The sequence below is a fragment of the Aulostomus chinensis genome, chromosome 24 (assembly GCF_037954235.1).
Source record: "Aulostomus chinensis isolate RoL2024-O1b breed Wild chromosome 24, RoL_Achi_v1.0, whole genome shotgun sequence".
Taxonomy (NCBI): Eukaryota; Metazoa; Chordata; class Actinopteri; order Syngnathiformes; family Aulostomidae; genus Aulostomus; species Aulostomus chinensis.
The window spans coordinates 5,693,143-5,715,652 of record NC_141343.1 but is presented as its reverse complement, the minus strand read 5'-3'; the positions used below and the strand labels follow the sequence as shown (position 1 = coordinate 5,715,652).

The window sequence follows — 22,510 nt, the reverse complement described above, 5'->3', positions numbered from 1 at the left end:
ATGACTGCTGCACTCAGCTTTGTCCGCTAATCCGACCGGATGCTCGCTGACAAATGTGACATGTCAATTCACATCATCGGGTCAGCCAGGGTCCCGGGTGGACACGGGGGCCGCCGCGCCGATGAGACACCAGTCATGTCTTCAGACTGGATCGTGATCAACAGTGAGTTTGCCCCCATAGTTCAAAGTCGTCTGTTCACGGTTTGACGTGACGATCACAATAATTCCTGCGATGAAGCACGTTAGCAGAAACACGATACAATAAAGGGACAAATTCAAACCTGCTGCTGTAAACCACATTAGTCCCTGTTATTCCTGCTAAAACTACATGTGTTATTAATGGAAACATGACTTGAAAAGACTTGAGGAAAATCCAGAGTGACAAGCTGGAGATGTCAGACTCCTGACAGAATTTACACATCAACATATCCAGACATGAAGCTGAATGTTAAATCACTGCCATTCCTTCTTCTCAATTAGATTCCCGTGTTTCAAAGTACAGCTCATTCATCCTGATATCTTCCACCAAGAGGATTTCTCGTCTTATTCCACAAAACTTGGGGTTGAGTTCAAAGAGACTCATAGTCCATATAAAGCAGTACTTGTATTAGCTGATTACTACATCTAAAGAGTATTTCCCGTCAAAGCTCACGTTTCCAGGTTGTGACTTTCATGAAGGCTAGCGCTCCCTTCTGATTCAAAAGCTTTGAAGTTGGTCATCAGTACTTCGAGTACTACTGAAGCACTTCTCAGTGGACACTGATGAACATGTGAGGAACTGTTCAATGACAAAAGTACAACACCACGTCTCAAGTTCTTCAGATTACCGAAGAGCTCTCCGTGACATCGACCAGCTACCTGTCCGCTGGTGCTATTGTTCAAAGTCTAAAGGGGAATCAACGTAACAAAACACAACAAAACACATCACAACAATCAATGTGGCTCAAAACAAACACACAGGCCCAATTAGCCTCTGAAAAACCAGAATCCTTCTTGTTCTCAATCTCACAGCTGGCGCACCACTCTATTCCTGCAGCCACAACAAGGCCCTTCCCTCACAGCACTAAAAGCACGCATTCATGAACGAGCTGAGGTTTCACACGACAGCAACATTTCATGGCAACAACCTTTTCTTCTTCACTGTTCCTATTTGAAAGCTGGAGCGTGGAGAAGAAGTCCTTCTCTGTGTGGCTTCCTGGTGCTGTTGGCGTGTGTCCCCGCCAGACTGGGGGCCGCCGCCAGCCTCCACTGTGGAACTGGCTCAACGCTTCACTTTTCTAGCCTTACTTCAGTGCACAAGCTGCACCATAAAGCTGCTCTCCTCGACACGTTGCCACTGCGTGCCAGGCACTTGTTCAGGTCCATTGCTGTGTTGAAGTGACTGGCGGCTGCTCGCTGTTCCACAGCAGATATTTGATGTGGAAGTAGTCAATCCCCAGGGGAGCATAAAAGGGAGAACACATCTCTTTACCTCCTCGCTGACGGAGAGTGGAGGATAACTGCAGCAACTCTTCACTGGATTGTACGAGATTTTAACAACCTCATGCAGCGAAAGCGAAGGCCAGACAGAACCGCCAACAAACCCTAGCAAACTAGCAGCGAGTCCACATGGGGGAGCAGCCAAGTCCACCTGTGACAAGGCGCAGGGGCCTCAATTATCCCTGGAAACCTCTTCCTGGACTTCGGCTTTCCATCTAAACTCATGGTAAATTTTCAACTGAATTTTTTAGAGATTCAGAAAAAGGCAAATGTGGATTAAACCATATTTCCATCCCCCACTTTTATGTGAACATCAGTGTTCTTTCATGGCGATTAGCAGCAGGTGGCGCTATTCTCCAGTCTACCTCTGCAGAAGAAGGGGACACAGCCACAAAGGGCTTCACAGAGAGCAAGGCAAACCTCACAGCGGGATACCAGACTTATTGCCACACGATGGAAAACGAGAGCTGTGACGTGACAGTCCAGCTTTTTGCTGCAGTTCACCGTTGCTGATCACATGATTGAAGATCACCATCATCGTTTCACCATTACGTTTTTTTCACATGTATCTTTCATTGATACAGTACAGCAACTTCTCCAGCCCTCACAAACGTTACAACTTTGTTGCGACGATCAATGATTTATTCAAAGTTTCCGTTTCCACAATCGAAAATGTGCACAGAAGAGCTGGATGGAAATGCAGCCATTGAGTGCGCCTGTATTGCATTTGACTCAACTCACGTTGCAGAGAGACCAAAAAACACTTCTTAAGTCAAACATAAAAGCCTGGAACGTTGCAGCTTTCTATAAAAAGAAGAGATTGAATGTCAGTAAAGAAGAAACAGACAAATGTGTCTGGAACAGATAGCATACATCTTCATAAATGTATGAATATGTGTAATCTCACACAGCAGCAGAGCAGGCCCGGCCAGAACAGCTCGATATGGTAGGAGATGCAAGTGTACGCGTCCTGCTGGTGTCAGGAGACTAATCAAACATGCAGCAAGACAGATGTTTGCTGTTACACTTAACTAGACAAACATTTCTCTGGGATATGAACCCAGCTCCACTTATTGGAACCACTCCGTGGAAGTTGTTTTGCAGGGAAAACGACAATAACAGAGGAAATGTAATTCCAGGAGGGCTTCAGAGACTGTGGACACTCTCTCAAATGCCCACTGTGGCCTCCATGTATACGGCTAAACCCAACCTCCAGCAATTAACCCAAATAAACACAATTTTTTCTCACTATTTTAGCTCATTAAGCCTGTGTGCAAGAATTCCCACATTTACTTTTGTCGGCTATATGCTAATGAGGGATAATGCACTTTTATGTGCTGCTTTTGTGCGAGTGCCTTTGTGAATGTTAAGTGTATTAATTCAGGCTTTGGGGCATGGAGCTCCACCAGATGAATGATGCCACAGCAACACCCGGGAGACCGTTTGGTGCCTTGATCTCACACTCTCAGTGTGGACTCGCAGCCAAGCAGAGCTGCTGAAGAGAAAGCAGCGATGCAGGCTGAAGTGAAGGGCAGCGCACGTGGCTCGAGTCAAGGTGTCGGCTAACAGGAGCCAGCCGGCTTCTGGCCATCGCACCTCTCTGGACTGCGTGTCAGATTATAAATGACGTACAAAGGCAGTCAGAGTTTCTGGCCGACGTTTGCCGCCAAACATCTACACGTGTCAACGTACACCTGCATGCATCTACACGTGTCAACGTACACCTGCATGCATCTACACTCGCCTACAGGCGTCTGCACGTTTACGCTCACCTACTCGTCTACACTCGCCTACACGTCTACACTCACTTACTCGCCTACACGTCTACGCTTGCTGACTCGCCTACGCTTGCTGACTCGCCTACGCTTGCTGACTCGCCTACACGCCTACGCTTGCTGACTCGCCTACACGCCTACGCTTGCTGACTCACCTACGCTTGCTGACTCGCCTACACGTCTACGCTTGCTTACTCGCCTACACGTCTACGCTTGCTTACTCGCCTACACGTCTACGCTTGCTTACTCGCCTACACGTCTACGCTTGCTGACTCGCCTACACGTCTACGCTTGCTTACTCACCCACACGTCTACGCTTGCTTACTCGCCTACATGCCTACGCTTGCTTACTCGCCTACACGTCTACGCTTGCTTACTCACCTACACGTCTACGCTCGCCTACATGTTTACGCTCACCCACACGTCTACGCTTGCTTACTCACCCACACGTCTACACTCGCCTACTCACCTACACGTCTACGCTCGCCTACATGTTTACGCTCGCCTACACGCCTACGCTTGCTTACTCGCCTACACGCCTACGCTTGCTTACTCGCCTACACGCCTACGCTTGCTTACTCGCCTACACGCCTACGCTTGCTTACTCGCCTACACGCCTACGCTTGCTTACTCGCCTACACGTCTACGCTTGCTTACTCGCCTACACGTCTACGCTTGCTTACTCGCCTACACGTCTACGCTTGCTTACTCGCCTACACGTCTACGCTTGCTTACTCGCCTACACGCCTACGCTTGCTTACTCGCCTACACGTCTACGCTTGCTTACTCGCCTACACGCCTACGCTTGCTTACTCGCCTACACGTCTACGCTTGCTTACTCGCCTACACGCCTACGCTTGCTTACTCACCTACATGTCTACGCTTGCTTACTCGCCTACACGTCTACGCTTGCTTACTCACCTATATGTCTACGCTTGCTTACTCGCCTACACGCCTAAGCTTGCTTACTCACCTACACGTCTACGCTTGCTTACTCACCTACATGTCTACGCTTGCTTACTCGCCTACACGCCTACGCTTGCTTACTCACCTACATGTCTACGCTTGCTTACTCGCCTACACGCCTACGCTCGCCTACTCACCTACACGTCTACGCTCGCCTACATGTTTACGCTCGCCTACATGTTTACGCTCGCCTACACGTCTACGCTTGCTTACTCACCTACACGTCTACGCTTGCTGACTCGCCTACACGTCTACGCTTGCTTACTCACCTACATGTCTACGCTTGCTTACTCGCCTACACGCCTACGCTTGCTTACTCACCTACACGTCTACGCTCGCCTACATGTTTACGCTCGCCTACACGTCTACACTCTCCTTCTCATCATTTTTTTTTCATCCAGTGTCTCTTAGTCTCATCACCTTGATGTGTTTGACCAGTACCACTGGAGACCACTGGTTGGTCCCGCTTCTGACAAATGCCTCCAATATCTACTTGGCTGGGACAAAGGATTAGTCACCAGCAGGGTTCCAGCATGGAAATGATTCAAAGGGCTGAAGGGGCGGGGCCATTTTGTCTGTCATCACATTTTGTTTTTAGCGGAGGATGAAAATATGGTGAAATGTGTAACCCAATCCTATGGGCTGAGCTGAAACACAGCAGTCAGAGGACTTTTCAGGTTTCAGAATAGCTCAAGCTCCTCAACAAACTTTTGCCCTCCAGGAATTAAGAGCAACTCTGCAGTGGAACATCACGCTGTCCTCTGGAGAGGTTCATAGATACGCAAAATTTGCGGTTTGATGACTAAGACAATGAAAAGGTATTCCTCCAACACTCTGTCCTCACTGGGCTACGATCTTCTTGTGAAGAGTCATTTCTGATGACCTCCAGTGAGAGGCAAGCCTGCTACGTCAGAGGAGGTGCTGGGAATCAGACTAACACACAGAAACACACAGCTCACACTTGCAAAACCTTGAAGAGTCAAACAAGTTCCAAGCTTATTTTTGGTGGCAAATGAGACGGATTTGTGGACTTGATCATGACTTCTTCGTGGGAAAACTTATGAAAGCAAAGAAAGCCCTATTGTTCTATGAATGTTTGTCAGCTTTTAGTTTTGATTGAACCCCTGAAAGAATATGGAACAATTTTTTCATTTTATTTTCCTGTTGTTCTATTTGTGTTTTTTTTAATATCCCTTGAACAAGGAACACTATGCTCAATTCTGAAAGCAATGGTGTTTTCAATTGTAACTGAATACGCTTTTGTATTTGAAACTTGCATTAAACAAAAAAAGTCTTCTTCATGGGGTTCGAAGCTTTCCAATGACGTCACTTCACAACGTTCCCGAGGCAACAGAAGAAAATGGTTGCTCTTGTGTAATGTAAATGCAACATTTTTCAACTTTCTGGGAAAATGTGTGACTTTTTTGGCAACAAAAATGCGGGGATTAAGAAATATTCCACGCATTTTTTGTGAAAAGCAGCAATTTATGTGGCAAATGTGCAGCTTCTGAGAAAAAATGCAGCCCCCACACAATTATTGGGACTTTGGCCAATTATGCATTGAATTATGCGATCGCATAGTTGCGTTTTCTGGAGGGACTGACTGAGCTATTGTCCTGAGAGAGTTGTCAGTGTTGCGATGTTCCATGAGGACACAGTGGTACCACTCTCTGACTGGAACGTTCTAATACTTGGAGACAAAACCACATCAGTGGATTCTTTATGAATGAAAACTGTGTGTGTGTGTGTGTGTGTGTGTGTGTGTGTGTGTGTGTGCGCATCTGTCATTGAGGATTCATAGCAGCGCACTGCTATTTATCACCGTGATAAACATCACACTCTCCAGCATGAATCAGAGGCGGCCTCACAGCAGAGGGAGAATTCCACCTCGCGAGCTTTTCCAAAGAGCTCCAAACTGACTGTCACACAAGCTCACAGGACGGATTTGGTTTGAAAATTAAAGGTGGCTGACGCGTTCTTATGGTTCGCTTGTTAGTGGGATGCTGCATGAATTGACTTTAGAGCCTGAAGCTGCAGAGGCACACAACTCTTGCAGGTTGTTGTGGTGAGTGCTGAAGGAGTAAGGGACGAGGGGTCCACTGTTGGGGACAAAGCTGGGATTCACAGCTCCTACCTGGAAGGTCCCGCTTCTACCATTGTCACATAAAGAAGGGAACCATTTCTTTTACATTTCCTTGCCTTCTGCATGCACATACTTCCAGAGGATCCCTGACACCAGAACACTCAAGATCGTAACCCTGTCCTCTACTCAACAAAGGAGAGTGCACCTTTGATGCTGCCTCTCAGTTATGAGCAGGAAGCTAACGTCCCGCTAGCATGACTAAGTTGATACCACTACATTCAGAGCAGAGTAATTAAATATCCAAGGCTAGTGGTCCAATCACCCAGTGTTTGTGACCTCAATTTCTTCTTGTAGGAATAAAATGGGCTTTTAAGCCGGTACGACGGCAGGATTCTCATGTTGGGTGGACCCAACTAATTTTGCTGTGGCTTTTTAATTACACAGGTTAATAGTGTTTGCCTTTCTTTGATGGTTTCACACTGTAATCTCAACACAATGAAAGTGACTGACATGCTGAGGCTGCCGGCGTCACAATGACACTTGACAAGTCTTCTTCTTCACTGCTGTGCAGTTTTGGTCATGACTGTCAGACTCTGCTGCAGTGCTCAGCTGTTGCACGTTCGACATCATGTCCATCCACCGTGTTGCTTTTCTGCTGTGGATTCTTTCAAGGAGAGCAATACATTCATTCATTTAGGATATATTTAACAAAACCTCTTGGTCCACACACTCTGGATTATTGTTATTACTACTCATCCAAACTGATTTTCGAGTGAGAGAGGGAGAGACCACGGGGCGAGCTGGATGAAGGGAAGGGCAGGGCGCCGAGGTTCAGTCGGCACAGCTGCTAATTGTGACGGGCATTCATTCATGTTGTCTAGAACACTGAAATAATTGAGCTGCTGCCGAAATATGAACCTCTGTTCTCACATTTTTATCTGCTGCTGAGGCGTACTGTGATTGGCCCAGACCTCACACATGACAGTCACCTGATGTCTTTTACTTTCAGGCAGGGAATCCTACATACCATATGCTGATTAGCATTATTATGTCACAGGCCCGCCCACAACGGCAGCGCATCTCTGCCTGCATTGTAGAACAAGGACGTAAAGATAAATACACGAAGGAGCGGCAACAGGTTAACGGCCCAAGTCCTCCAGTTCGCTGCAGCTGATTTGACAGTGAGTTTGCTGCTGACGAGTCATTTTCCATCGAGGCAAGTTCTTCCTTCGCCACTCCTCCTGGCCTCATACACACACACTGAGGTGTGGAGAGGAGTGGCGAGACAACAGGCGTCAATGAGCAGAGCTGGTTGTGTGCCATGTCGTGAGGAAGAGGAGGGGCAGAGAACGCAGAGATGACGAGAGCCGCGGGCCGTGTGTTGTGTTGGTGTTGTCGGTGCAGTCGCGACACGCGTCCTCCAGCATGCCAGCAACTCAGAAAAATATACTTCAAGTCACACTGAAAATAATTTGACACAGAAACTCTTCAAGTTGGTCACTAGTCTGAGTGTCTCTGAAGAACGTTGTGAAACTTTTTCTCTCTCAACTTTTGTAAGTGGGTTGACTCCCTAGGAATCTGGTGACAGTTTATGGGCCGCAGTGGAAAAATCTGGACAGCTCCCAGACTTCATTGCTCATGTCCCTGAAAACTGTGTGGCTGAGCTGCATTGTTGTTGCTGGAGATGGACAGTCACAAGTTCTGCTGGCTCTTATGGCCTCCACTGTTTTCCATCAAACGGGCTTTAAAAATGTCTTTGACAGTTTCTACAACATGGATGAGGAAGAGAAACTCTCATCACATCCCTGTAATCATATGAACATTCACATCAGCTGGGCCGGAGGCCAGAACAAGCGTGCACCAAGATCCCTTGTCAGAAAAATAACATTACAGATTTTCCAATAGGAAATCAAAAAATACAGCGTGATAGTGACAGATGAGCTAATATTAGCATTCATTTGTGGGAAGAACAAAGTCAGCCACAGATGTGGATTCTGGAGGTGTTAAATGGATTCAAAGATGCAAATTAAACAAATGCTTGGAAACTAATAACAGTTTCCCTGCATTCATGTACACGGAGTTCATAGCAGGTACATGTCAGATACCCGGGAGGACTGCTGGGGACCACATCCTCTGGAAAAAGTACTCAATGTAATTACATCAATGCTCACAAACACGAGGAAAAAAGGAGATTTCTGCGTTTGTGAGGGTTCTCCACACATTCCTCCTGCTCCTCCTCCACTCGCCGCTCTCACTGATTCTTTGTCCTCCTCTCCTGGATTATTGGAGATGCTGAAAGGGCACCTGAGTGATGCTACAGGCTATTAGCAACGAGAGCCTTGCATTGATCCACCTCCTTATTGAACACCAATCACATTGAGTGGCTAACCAATGTATGTAGTCAATCGTTGGAGCCTCCAAACTCTCCAATCTCACAAACAAAGCCAAAGAAAATAGGGTTCACCCTTTAGTTTCTCCTCACCAAAGCAGTTCCTGACTGACAAGAGGGGACGCTACGTCCTGTCCACGTGACGCCACGTCCTCTCCATGGGACATTGATGCAACGCACCAAATATCCATGTTTTATTCCAGTTGTGAGCTGGAGTTGCTGAACTTAGTTGCTGGTCTCCATTTTGACCCGTAGGGATGTGTGTGTCATTGAGGGTCCAGCCCCGCCCCCGCCGGACTGTGCTGGGGGACTGGTGGCACTGGTACGTCATGATGAGATCATGGCAGATACTGTCCTGGTACCTCCGTGATACTATCACAATAGTGAGAGTACTGTGCTGATACCGGGGTGACAGGATCATATCATGATACAGGAGTGGTACTCTCGTGTCTTGATACCACTGTGATATTACTGTTATACTCACATCATGATACTTTCATGTTGTGATAATATTGCAGTACTATCAATACTGTTGTGTCTCTGTACTTTATCGATAGACTTGCAATACCGTCATGTCATGATACTATAGAGTTGTGATACTTCTGTGATACTATCATGATACTATAGAGTTGTGATACTTCTGTAATACTATCATGATACTGTAGAGTTGTGATACTTCTGTGATACCGTAGAGTTGTGATACTTCTGTGATACTGTAGAGTTGTGATACTTCTGTGATACTATCATGATACTGTAGAGTTGTGATACTTCTGTGATACTATCATGATACTGCAGAGTTGTGATACTTCTGTGATACAGTAGAGTTGTGATACTTCTGTGATACTATCATGATACTGTAGAGTTGTGATACTTCTGTGATACAGTAGAGTTGTGATACTTCTGTGATACTGTAGAGTTGTGATACTTCTGTGATACTATCATGACACTGTGATGTTGTGATACTTTGGTGAAACTGTGGTGGTACTGCCATGTCGTTATACTGTAGTGATACTCTTGTGGTACTCTTTTGTTGTGATACAGTAATGATACTGTCGTGATAATGTCATGTTGTGGTACTGTGGTAGTAGTGTAGTGCCACAGGTGGTATCTGAGGTGATCCCTCCTCAGTTCACCCTGCGTCTCCTGTCTCTGTTTGTCCCAAGTTAGTCAGGCGGCCCAGCACCTCAACCCAACGATCACCACTCCACCTCTCCCAGGATTTCAATTTACCTCCAATATCCTTTCAATTTCACCTTCATTTCCTGTCTGTATACAGACTTTTTTTTCCATCTCACAAAACTATTATCCAGCTGACTCTCCTTCCCGCTCAGAGTCCCTCGGGCATCCTTGGCGTTATTTATCCTTTCATTCTTACTTCATTCAAGACGCTTCCTTCCTTGCTTCAGTTCCCGGGAACCATTAGCATCTCACACCAGCAGCTGAATAATTACAGGCCAAGGCCCAAAAAGTGTTCATGTGTTTGTCCTTCATAACAAAACTCTGTTTATGACCAAGTACAAACTACTTTGACATTCTCAGGAAACAGGACACACACACACACACACGCACACACACACACACACACACACACACAAACCTTCCTTTCACTCCCTGGTTGCCTTTCATCAAAAGGCTCATTTTTTGATACCCTAGTAAATTGGCTTCTGCTTTCACTCCTCTCGATGTGTGTGTGTGTGTGTGTGTGTGTGAGGTATAATGACCCTAATGAGCAATCGAGGAGCTCTGCTGCTCTCACTTTTTCCTCCTTTTCATTTTCGTGCTTTTCTCGCTCTGAATTTTCTATCAATTATTGCTCTTTCTTGCTTGCCTGTACTCCTCCTCAGAACACTCTAATTTTCATTGCCTCTCCTCTCATTTCCACTCATTCGCTGCATCTCCTTTCATTCCAATCTGCTCCTCTGTTTCCTCCCCTCTCATTATGTCGCTCCTCACCTGCACCCCATCACTAATCAAATTTCTTACTGTCTTCTACCCTCCCCTCTTCGTATTCCTCACACACTCCGTCTAATTTTGTCCTCACGTATCTTCAGCCTCCCTCCTCTTCATCATTTATCCAATGAATATGAAATACATCTGTAATTGCCCAGCTGCTAAGAAGGGTGAGCCTAAAATGTTCATGTTTTGTCGAACACACGAAGCAGAGATGTAAACACGGAATGACAACGAAGCCCCCCCCCCCCCACTCTATCAGCCTCATCTCTGATGCAGGAGAAACACGGGTGCAGCCATTAGCGGCAGCAGCGACCAGATGTCTGTGACCACACAGCAAGCTGTTCAGCGCTTTGGAGCAAACATGGACGCTGCACTGTAACGTGCTGGCGGAGCCTCCAGCCGCCACACACCGACACATAAGAGGACACACGAAGACCTGGATGTTTTCACGGACACTGTTCTATGTTACGTCAAGAACTGTGTAGACGTGGTCACAGTGGAGAAACGCATCAGGGTCTATCCCAGTCAGAAACCCTGGATGACCAGGGAGGTGAAGCAGCTGCTGAGGGAGAGAAACACCGCCTTCAAAGCTGGCGACAGGGCTCTCTACAGCACAGCCCGCGCCAACCTGAAGAGAGGCATCAGGAAGGCCAAGGAGGACTTCAGGAGGAGGATCAATGACCATCTGGACAGCAACAACAGCAGGCAGGCATGGATGGCGGTCCAGCACCTCAACTGCAAACCCAGCATCAGAGCAGCTGAGGGCGACGCCACACTGGCAGAAGAACTGAATCTCTTCGTCGCTCGCTTTGAGTCTGTACCACTAGGAGCAGTCACGTCGCTACCAGAGACCAGGAGCACCCCCTCCCTTATGGTAGGGGTGCACGAGGTGAGGCGCACGCTGAGTGCCCTGATGGCGTCTCTGGACGGGTGTTGAAAGACTGCGTGGACCAGCTCGCGGGGACTTTCACCACAATCTTCGACCTGTCCCTGGCTCAGTCGACAGTCCCATCCTGACTGAAGCCCTCCACTGTAGTCCCCCTTACCCAAGAAATCCCCCACAACCAGCCTTAGCAACTACCGGCCTGTTGCACTCACACCAGTGGTGATGAAGTCTTTCAAAAACTGGTTAGGAGTCACATCACCACCTTCATAACCCCAGCTTGGTCCCATACCAACAGGTCGACAGAGGATGCCATGAACGCAGCTCTCCACACAGCGCTGACCCACCTGGAGAAACCAGGAAACTACGCCCTCCTTCTCTTTGTGGACTACAGTTCAGCTTTCAACACCGTCCTCCCCCACCCTTTTTGGAGATAGGGTGGTGCTGGATCTCTCTCTCTCCATATATATTTATATATATATAGATAGATATATATAGATAGATATATATATCGATATAGATAGATCGATAGAGAGAGAGAGAGAGAGAGAGAGAGAGAGAGAGAGAGAGAGAGAGATAGTGTATATACTCCTGATAGAGTCCAGCATGTTGTGTTGCGCTCTGCACACTGCAGTGTCACTGACAGGTATATTCCTCCTTCCCGCTCGAATGTAACACATCAACATCAGACAAAGTACTTTGGCGTGCTTTTGTTGAATCTTTGTAGAATATTACAGTAAAGCATGGAAAAAATTATTTCCATTGTGTGCACTGATCGCTTCTCTCCCTGAGGATGGAGTCGGCTCTACCAGACGCCTCCCTACCCTCTGGCTCACCCAAAATGTCAAACCACGTTTCAAATACAGTCATGACAACGCGCTCCATCCTCACCGGTCCGAGGACGCCAAACATCTCCCAAGGCTACAGCTATTTGTCACCTTTGTACCTCCCTCTTTCAGACATACAACTTTTACATAACCACCTCTGAGGTTCTCTTCAGTACCGATATGTTGCACAGGTGTGGAACTGTTCCAGATAATACTATTAGCCCTGCACGTGAGTTACTAATCAGTAAATCTATGTGTAGTACACCAAGTAGTACTAATAGTGACAAAAGCAGCAGTGACTCTGTTATAATTACATAGAAGGTACAACAAGGATGGAGCGATGGATGGGTCGAGTCAGTGGGTGGGTCATGGATGGATTGATGGATAGGTGAATGGGTGGGTGGATGGATGGATGAAGGGATGTGTGGATGAAGGGATGGGTGGAGGGAGGGATGGGTGGAGGGAGGGATGGGTTGATAGTGAATGGGTGGATGGATGGAGGGATGGGTGGATGAAGGGATGGTGGATAGTGAATGGGTGGATGAAGGGATGGGTGGATGGGTGGAGGCTGGGTGGATGAAGGGATGGGTGGAGGCCTCAGAAGAGAGAAATTTCAGGATCAAATGGAATTTGAGGTGTTTTGAACTTGAGATTAAGTTTAAGATCCTATTAAAAATTTGTTTCACACACTATACACGCATGTACTACGTATGTATCGTACATGCAAGTTATACGTACATGCTATACATACATGTAGTATGTGAACATATTACACGCATGTAGTGTATTTGTATGGGAAGGCGTTAAGTTGGGAAGGCTTTGATACTGCAGTCAGTGGTGAGCAGCAGCTGGACACCCAGGCGGCGCGTCAGCGTGTCTGATTACTCTGAGCGTGACTCGCACATCAATCTACCGAAGGTGCAATTATCCAGAGCTGGGAGCGTTTGAGAGAAACGCAGGACAAACTAATAAAATATATTTAGGCAAAAGATCAACCAGGATGGAGAGGAATCCTGACGCTCAGCCTTCAAGATTAAATCATCAACTTTAAAAAAGGGGTGTGACACACAGGTTCAAGTCCTTCAGCTCAGACTTTCTCCTCCGGACACAAATACACACAACGCAGCAAAGGTACCCACCTGACGGTTTGAGCCTGTGGGACAACACAGGCGTCACTCACCAAAGCAGACAGAACCTGTCTGATCCATTCAGCCTGTGTGTACGTGTGTGTGTGGGCAGCGAGGGAGACGAAGTGAGGACCAGAACAAAACTCCAACCTGAGCACCACAGTGCTGCGCGCGTACACATGCATGTACACGCGCATGTGTACATGCATCTGTGTCTGGTTGTGTATCTGGTCGTGTGTCCGGTTGTGTATCTGGTTGTGTGTCCTGTCGTGTATCTGGTCGTGTGTCCGGTCGTGTGTCTGGTTGCGTATCTGGTCGTGTGTCCGGTTGTGTATCTGGTCGCGTATCTGGTCGTGTGTCCGGTTGTGTATCTGGTTGTGTGTCCGGTTGTGTGTCTCGTGTGTCTGGTTGTGTATCTGGTTGTGTATCTGGTCATGTGTCCGGTTGTGTATCTGGTTGTGTGTCTGGTTGTGTGTCTGGTTGTGTATCTCGTGTGTCTGGTTGTGTATCTCGTGTGTCTGGTTGTGTATCTGGTTGTGTATCTGGTCATGTGTCTGGTTGTGTATCTGGTCATGTGTCCGGTTGTGTATCTCGTGTGTCTGGTAGTGTATCTGGTTGTGTATCTCGTGTGTCTGATTGTGTGTCTGGTTGTGTATCTGGTCGTGTGTCTGGTTGTGTATCCGGTCGTGTGTCTGGTTGTGTATCCGGTCGTGTGTCTGGTTGTGTATCCGGTCGTGTGTCTGGTTGTGTATCCGGTCGTGTGTCTGGTTGTGTATCCGGTCGTGTGTCTGGTTGTGTATCCGGTCGTGTGTCTGGTTGTGTATCTGGTCGTGTGTCTGGTTGTGTATCTGGTCGTGTGTCTGGTTGTGTATCCGGTCGTGTGTCTGGTTGTGTATCTCGTGTGTCTGGTTGTGTGTCTGGTTGTGGCTTGCACGCCTGCACGCTCATACGCACTGGAGTTCAACAGTTTCACTGTCAAGCTAAGCTGAACCGGCAAAGACTCGCTGGTCTCCGAGGCATTAAAAATACATGACAGAGAAACAGAGGAAAAGAGGAGTGTGAGAGGAATGGACAAGCAGAAGGAGGAGGAGTGCAACGTTACCCGTCAAACACAAATGGTCAAAGTCAGAGTCACAAAGGTAACAGAAGCGTGGAGAGAGGCGGACAGAGGCAGGGAAGTCTGTGTTGGGGAAACTGCAGGCAGGACAGCAAATGAGAGGCAGGAGAGCAGAGGCAGGAGAGCAGAGGAGCAAAGGTCACGTCGGAGGAAATCAGGAGGTAAACTCAACATCGGAGAGCAGGATCAGCAGTTCTGGGCTCACTCATCGGGTTTAGGAGGAAATGCTGGTCCAACTGCTCGCCATCCTCCCACCAACTCAGAGCCTAGCAGGGGCGGAGCCACTGGAGACAAACAGCAGGGTTCCAAGGCAAGAAGCCGTTTCTGCCCTGATCAACCAAGTGATCTGGGACTGGAAGCCAAGTACCAGCTTTCACAGTATTTCAAACAAAACTGCAGTAAAACTGCATGTGTGTTGGGGCATTTCCTCAATCCGATACAGGATGAATGAAAATAAACACGAGCGGGCGCAGATTCAGCCAACAGGCAGAACTCCACAAGGGCCAGGAAGACTTGGGCTGAGTCAACGTTCCCGTCTCTCGTCCAGGAGTCATGAATCAGCAAATCTGGGCCAGCGGCTGCAGGGGAACTGGGAGTGTGAAGCTCTCGTGTCTCATTCAGCTCAGGTACATAGAAGAGGAAGGAAACGACCCGTGACCTCATGCTGACTAAACGGAGGATTCGATGACGGGAGCAGAACTTGGGGCAGTCTTGTTGTGAAACCCTCTCAGGTGCTGCGCTGAAGGACGGAAGACTCTCAGGCCGTGTCTTTCTCACTTGATTTCTCTTCCCAACTTTCACTCTTCAAACTTCTGTTTCTTGGACTCTCCTCTGCCTCCTTTCCTCCCGTACTCCTTTATTCCTCTTAATCCTCTCTCATCGAGCTCCTACCCCCCGTGTCTCTCATCCCCCACCTTCCACCCAGTTCTAGTGGTCTCTCTGCTATTTGCCTTTATTTCACCTCCAACTGTACTGTCTCCATCACTCCAGCGTGAATCCCAGCTCTGCCTCCTTCCCTCGGCTTAAAGCCTCTCAACTGACATTTGGCTCTTAACTGCATTTTCTTGGGTTCCTTCTAAACACACACAGTCTACTGTTCCTCCTCCTCCTGGCACCACACTCTGGAAATCAGGTTTCTCTCACTCTCTCCTCTTTTATCTTTATTCTGCATTTCAAATTCAACATTTTCTCAGTCCCTTCTGCCCATCGCAAACAGTTTTCCATCCTGTTTCAAAATGCAGCGGAGAGATCCACTTGAACTTGGATGAAATTACACTCACACAAACAAATGCACACAACCCTACAAGAACACACACAAACACACACACACACACACACAAATTAATTTCCAATCTGTCCAATTTTGCTCATGACCCCCAAATCTCTGCAGCTCTCACACTCCAACTACAAAGAGCGGGGAATTAATGAGCTGTATTTTTATCAGTGAAACTAATGAATTAGCTTATGATGGATAATATGAAGCTGGATGTGACGGGTGTGTGTGTGTATGTGCGTGTGTGTGTGTATGTGTGTGTGCGTTGGTGTGTGTACAACCTCCAGCATGTGCACGTCTCTATTTTGAAACAAGGACAGAAAGACTTTGATCATTGTTCCTGAGCCTTGATCTACTCCTGCAGTTACACGACGCACCCTTCTCACCATGGCTGCCGTCTCCAGTGCAGCAGTACCTGAGCAGTACCCACCCTGCTGGTGAGCTGAGCCTCACACAGGTGAACAGCACCTAAATATTCAGTAGCACAACGTTTGGCTTAGCCAGGCAGTCATGACAACGCGCTCCATCCTCACCGGTCCGAGGACGCCAAACATCTCCCAAGGCTACAGCTATTTGTCACCTTTGTACCTCCCTCTTTCAGACATACAACTTTTACATAACCACCTCTGAGGTTCTCTTCAGTACCGATATGTTGCACAGGTGTGTAACTGTTCCAGATAATACTATTAGCCCTGCACGTGTGTTACTAATCAGTAAATCTATGTGTAGTACACCAAGTAGTACTAATAGTGACAAAAGCAGCAGTGACTCTGTTATAATTACATAGAAGGTACAACAAGGATGGAGCGATGGATGGGTCGAGTCAGTGGGTGGGTCATGGATGGATTGATGGATAGGTGAATTGGTGGGTGGATGAAGGGATGGGTGGATTGATGGATGGGTGGAGGGAGGGATGGGTGGATAGTGAATGGGTGGGTGGAAGAAGGGATGGGTGGATGGATGGATGGGTGGAGGGAGGGATGGGTGGATAGTGAATGGGTGGGTGGAAGAAGGGATGGGTGGATGAAGGGATGGATGGAGGGAGGGATGGGTGGATGAAGGGATGGGTGGATGGGTGGGTGGAAGAAGGGATGGGTGGATGGATTGATGGGTGGAGGGAGGGATGGGTGGATAGTGAATGGGTGGGTGGAAGAAGGGATGGGTGGATGAAGGGATGGATGGAGGGAGGGATGGGTGGATGGGTGAATGGGTGGGTGGATGAAGGGATGGGTGGATGGGTGAATGGGTGGGTGGAAGAAGGGATGGGTGGAGGCCTCAGAAGAGAGAAATTTCAGGATCAAATGGAATTTGAGGTGTTTTGAATTTGAGATTAAGTTTAAGATCCTATTAAAAATCTGTTTCACACACTATACACGCATGTACTACGTATGTATCGTACATGCGAGTTATTTGTATGTACTACACACACACGTAGTATGTGAATGTATCACACACATGTACTATGTACGCCCTTTTAAATAATGGAAATAGGAAGTTTGGACTTATTAGAGTTACATGCATGTACCCATGAAAAAACATACACACGCACACACTCACCAGTGTGCACACTCAAATTTGCAGTACTTCTGTCACATGATGCTTGATGATGAAGTAATTCCCTGCAGCAGCAACATCTTCAGGGGGAACCTGATTGTGTTCTACCACAGGGAAGCACCGGCTGACCAGCCAGGCACCTGAGTCGGCCCTGACCAGCGACCGTCGCTGGGCGCCGCTTGGCCAGGAATAGTCAAGCTGCACAGAGCAGCTCGAGTCAGACAGGAAATGTCCTCATGAATTCCACACTGCATCTGGTCAATTTTCAAAATAAAACACCATGATCAGGCTCCTGACTGCAAATACAGCCCTGAAAAGCAGAAACACGTGAACCCAGAGACAACAACCAAACCAGCAGAGTCTGAGCAAGTTAGCAAGGCCAGCGGCAGCTGGACGTTGAGGCCGTAGAGGACCGAGGTGATCAGTGTCGCAACCGGAACCAGCGCAGCCAAAGCCAATCAGAGAGCAAGTTCTTCACTGTGAGTAACAAGGACATAAAGCTCGAACTCATGAAACACGTCAAACCAAAGACGACCAACAACCTAATCTGAGGAAGCTAGCTAAGGGAGGCGGCTAATGCTAATAGGTCAGGGCTCAGAGCCCAGATCCTCAGCTGTTCATCGGCCACAGCGAACACACAGAGACTCACCGTCAGGAGAAGTTTACTGCTCCTCCTCCAGGAGGAACGCACTTTCATTCTTTAGGGTTGTGTCAGTCAGAACAGATCCAGTAACTAGCACAGTTTGGAAGAATATTTGTGTAATTATGAAAATAAAAGTTTCCATGGAAGAACAGCTGATTTTTATGTGTCTGTATTCTGTCACTCATAGTTCTTGGACAGTCGACAGAAATCAGCAACAGTCACCAGCAGCAGGTCCCACGAACAAGAATCATTCATCGTCCAAGAAAAATCCAGTCGGTGCATCTCGGCTCTACAATGCTTCAAGATCCGGATCGGACGAGTTCTCATCAGGTCAAGCTCAGTCATGGCTGCGCACTATGATTGTTTCAGACGCTGGTCCAGTTGTCTGGTCTGACAGGGGTCCGAGGAGGTCGGACACACCCGTCTCCACCAGCAGGATCATGACTATTAAAGACTAAAATCTTCTGTCTGCTATCCATTATTCATCTGCTGGTGTCGCTGTGAAATCTGGAACCTGTTGTTTGGCTGCAGGCCCTGCCAGTGCTTCCTTTTTAAAGGCGTGTTTTACACCACCAGCTGACCGGCTCCAGAGTCAACGGAGCCGCTCCGGCCCTGCAGCGCCGCTGAGCCGGACCACTATGAAGCCTTGTTGTGGCGTTACGGGCCCAAACAAAAGTCACGTACACACGTTAATGAAATAAAACAACTGGTTCTGACTGAGCAACTCTTACCAGAGTGTTCCTGGCTGAGACAATCACAGCAGACATTCCTATTCTGCTACACGCCAACTGATGAATAATGGATGAGTCCAAAAGTCTGGTATTAAGTTACCCACATTTGGACCGCCTGAGGCTCAGGAATCTTAGAACGTACTACTCTTCCTCTTACATTTGGACCCAAACAGAGTAAATGACCCCCAGGCTCAGACTGATTAAAACATATTCGAACTTTTATGTGAGGCAGCAGCATAAACAGGCCCAAGTGCCTCTGGGGTCTCTCCATCCTGAGAACGTGCCCCCCCCCCCCCACCAGCAGGGGACCGGCTGCTAGGTGACGCGAGCATTCGTCTGACTGGAGCCGCTTGGCGTGGCACCTGATCGCCCTCACGACCAGCGCCTCACCCTCCGCCTCCTGCACCAGCATGAAGACGAAGCGTTGCGGCTGGTGACAGCTTGATTGCGTCTATTAGGGGTTATCCTGTCCTCCAGTTTCCCAGCGATGACTGTAATCTTCAGAAAGCTCATAATCTACTTTCTGAGACAGAGCTCAGCACTGGAGTTCTGTCAGGAGGCACAGAGAACGTCTCGGCGCTAATTCTCCCGTCACTCCCCGCATTCCCTAATATTCCACTGCTGCGTCCTCCTGTTATCCTCCTTTTCCCCATCACGCCATCCTCTTTTCCCCCACTCCACCTAGCGCCACCTGTTGTCACTCACTGTCCTTTTCATGCAGTATTCTAGGCTCCACCACTCCGAGGGAGGAGGTGGAGCCGGCTTCTCTCTTCAATATTTCCTGCATCTCTTCTTCCAGTGTTTCATCTTCATCTTTTCCGCAATGATGATGATGATTCTTTGTGTTCTTTTCAAGCCCAGATCTGAGGCGACCTCCGGGCACCAAGGCGACCTCCAGGCACCTAGGCAACCTCCGGGCCCGGCAGGGGGCCGGCGTGTTACACCCCTTGTAACAACACTCCGCAAGCTTCCGCCATCTGAGAAACCCTCAGGTTGATTTCATTCTTCTCCAGTATTTTGGTAAAATAAGGATCATTGAATGCTTCATTTAAATTGTAAATGTATTTTTGCAGCTTGAATTAAACTCAAAAGCTGAAACTGAACAAATTCCACTGACCTTTCAGCTGTCGCCCGCACAGGAGCGGGAGGAGCCAAAAGTCCCGCTGGGAGAGCAAATGCTGGGGTAAAAACATGTACTTGACACTGAACTTCAGAGTTGCATTCGCTGATATTTTTTGCCTTTTTAAAATGTCATTGTACTTTTAAATTGGTTTGACGAAAACATTTTTCTTGTCAACGTTTCTTTTCCTCCATCCCCACAAACACGCCAAGGTCTGGTCCTCCCAAAGACAGCCGCATCCTTCCCTTATCTCCTTCAATGTCCCGCTTCATCCCTTCATCCCCACCCCTCCGGGAAATCATCCTCCATACCGTCCATCCATCTTCCAACTCTCTTCCTCTCCCTTGGCCTTATTACCCATTTTCCATCATATCTCCCATTCCTGCTCGCTGACTAGGAGGGATTCTGTTTTCTAGCCGTGCAAGATAACCTGAGACGTTCCACTCTGGTTTGGGTTAAATATTGAAACCTCAGACAGGTTCCTTCCTTCCATCCATCGTTCCTTCATTTCTAGACGACTTAGAATTCAACCTTCGCTGCGTCACATGGTCTCAGAACACAAACATTTATTTACAGTATTCACCAGTGCTTGATGGCTGTCAGGAACTGCCTGAATGTGTTCGTCCAGGTCCAGCAGACCGTCTGGGGCATGTTGCTAATTAACACGTCCACAATGGCGGCTGCCTGCCGGAGCAGACCAACAGAGGCCGCCGCTAGATGGAACGTGAGCTGGATGTCAACACACGCACACAAACACATGAGCTCAGCAGGCCCAACCACTATCACTCTCTCTCTCTGTCTGTCTCTCTCTCTCACACACACACACACACACACACACACACACACACACACACACACACACACACACACAGGCTTTGAGTGTCAGAGTATGGCTGCCATGTCTGGGGATGTGGGTTGATTAATCACACTGTGCAGATGGCCACGCCGGGACAGACAGCCAGGAGAGAGAAGCTTCAGCATCCGTCACACACTCAATTATTCCCCTCCCTCTCTCTCTCTCTCTATCTCGCCCCTCACCCTCTTGACCCTCCCTCTCTCTCTCTCTCTCCCTGCTGACCATCACTCATCTTCCTCTTTTCATCAAGTCATACTAAGGAGCGCTGGACTGGACTAACTAGTCAAGTCAAGTGGGGACCAGTCGTGAACCAGTGGCGGTATCAAGTATCACATCAATGCGATGAATGATGGAAGCCTGGTGAACTGTGGGCCGAACCAAACTAACGTCTGGCTACTGTTCATAACCGGACCAGAGCAACCCTTCGAGACCAGGTTTGGACAGAACACTCCCATGTGACAAGCTGGTCACGTGTTCCCACCCAGCCTAGCTCAAGGACAGGAAAGGCGAGTTGTGTGGTTCACCTACAGCAACGATACCACTCACATATCTGAGGACATCAGAATCTGACTGGAACTGAAACCACCGGTTGGTGCATCTCCACCACTGATATTCTGACATATCTTTTCTCCATCAAATTCAAAAGGCGACAGCCACCTATCATTAGACCTGCAGCTGACGGCACATAACGGCACCTCTAGCGGGTGAATGAAAATATCTAGAGGCGTCGCACACAAGCCTGCTGCCCGAGAGAAGCTGCAGCGTTCAATCTGAGCAGATAATGATGCTGATGGTACCGGAGGGAGCAATGAAACGTGTTAGCGCTGAGTCACCCTCAGCCACACACTATCTCTTAAACATAAAACAAGACCAGGGCACTCTGCAGCTCCAGTATAAGAATTCTTTAAAGTGAGTCTGGGGTCGTTTCGTGAAAACAGACATCAGGGTTAAATAGACCCCCGACCCACAGGAGCAGAAAGTGCATTACAAGCTAGAGGACAAAGTGGAAGCTGGCTGGACATTTGTTCCAGCTGAATGAAAAGTAAAGAGCCTTTCTGGACAAGCCGGCAGTGACATCACCTGTCACACAGGTAGCGACTCAGACACTCCAGAGGTCCACACAGGTGACCTCAGCCTTGGCTTCTCGGGAAGCACGAAAGTCTGGCTCACAAGTTTCCTTCGTTGAGGGTTGTTTCTCAGTTTTGGCATTTGGTTTTCATGTTGGCATTGTGTTTCCACACAAGTAAATCCAATTCTAGTAGCTCTTGCACGGTCAGGCCAAGTGAGCCTGACGGCAGCGCTCTGGCCCATCCTGTCCAGTCAAGATGCTGACAAACATCAAAAAGCCACTGACACTGAGTGATTAACTATGAGAGCACAACAGGGCGACGTGGCGTCCATCACATCGTGTCTCCATTCTGCCAGTTCCTGTCAGACACGGCTCAAAACGTCCCACTGCACAGCCTCGCACTGGCTTCAGCAGGACCCGACACCCACGCCGGCGACTTCAGACCCACTCAGACCCCAGACATCGGCTCCGGGGACATGAATACGACAGCTTTGTGGGGGAATCCTCAACATCTGTCGTCCACAGGGTCATAAATTCCTATCAGCTCATTCATGACCCTGAGGAAGTGTCAATTGTTTCAGGAGACCCTCCTGACCTGGAGGTGTAAAGACATTAGCGAGCCGAGAAGGGACACCAGTGAGCCTGAAGCGTGGACATGAGCCATG

At 48.2% G+C, this 22,510-nt stretch overlaps 1 protein-coding gene across 2 annotated transcripts in view; it reads right to left on the bottom strand.

Annotated features, from left to right (window-relative positions):
• LOC147238479 (pyruvate carboxylase, mitochondrial-like) overlaps nt 1-22,510 on the bottom strand; it is a 231,539-nt gene that overhangs the window by 130,005 nt on the left and 79,024 nt on the right. The window lies entirely within an intron of this gene.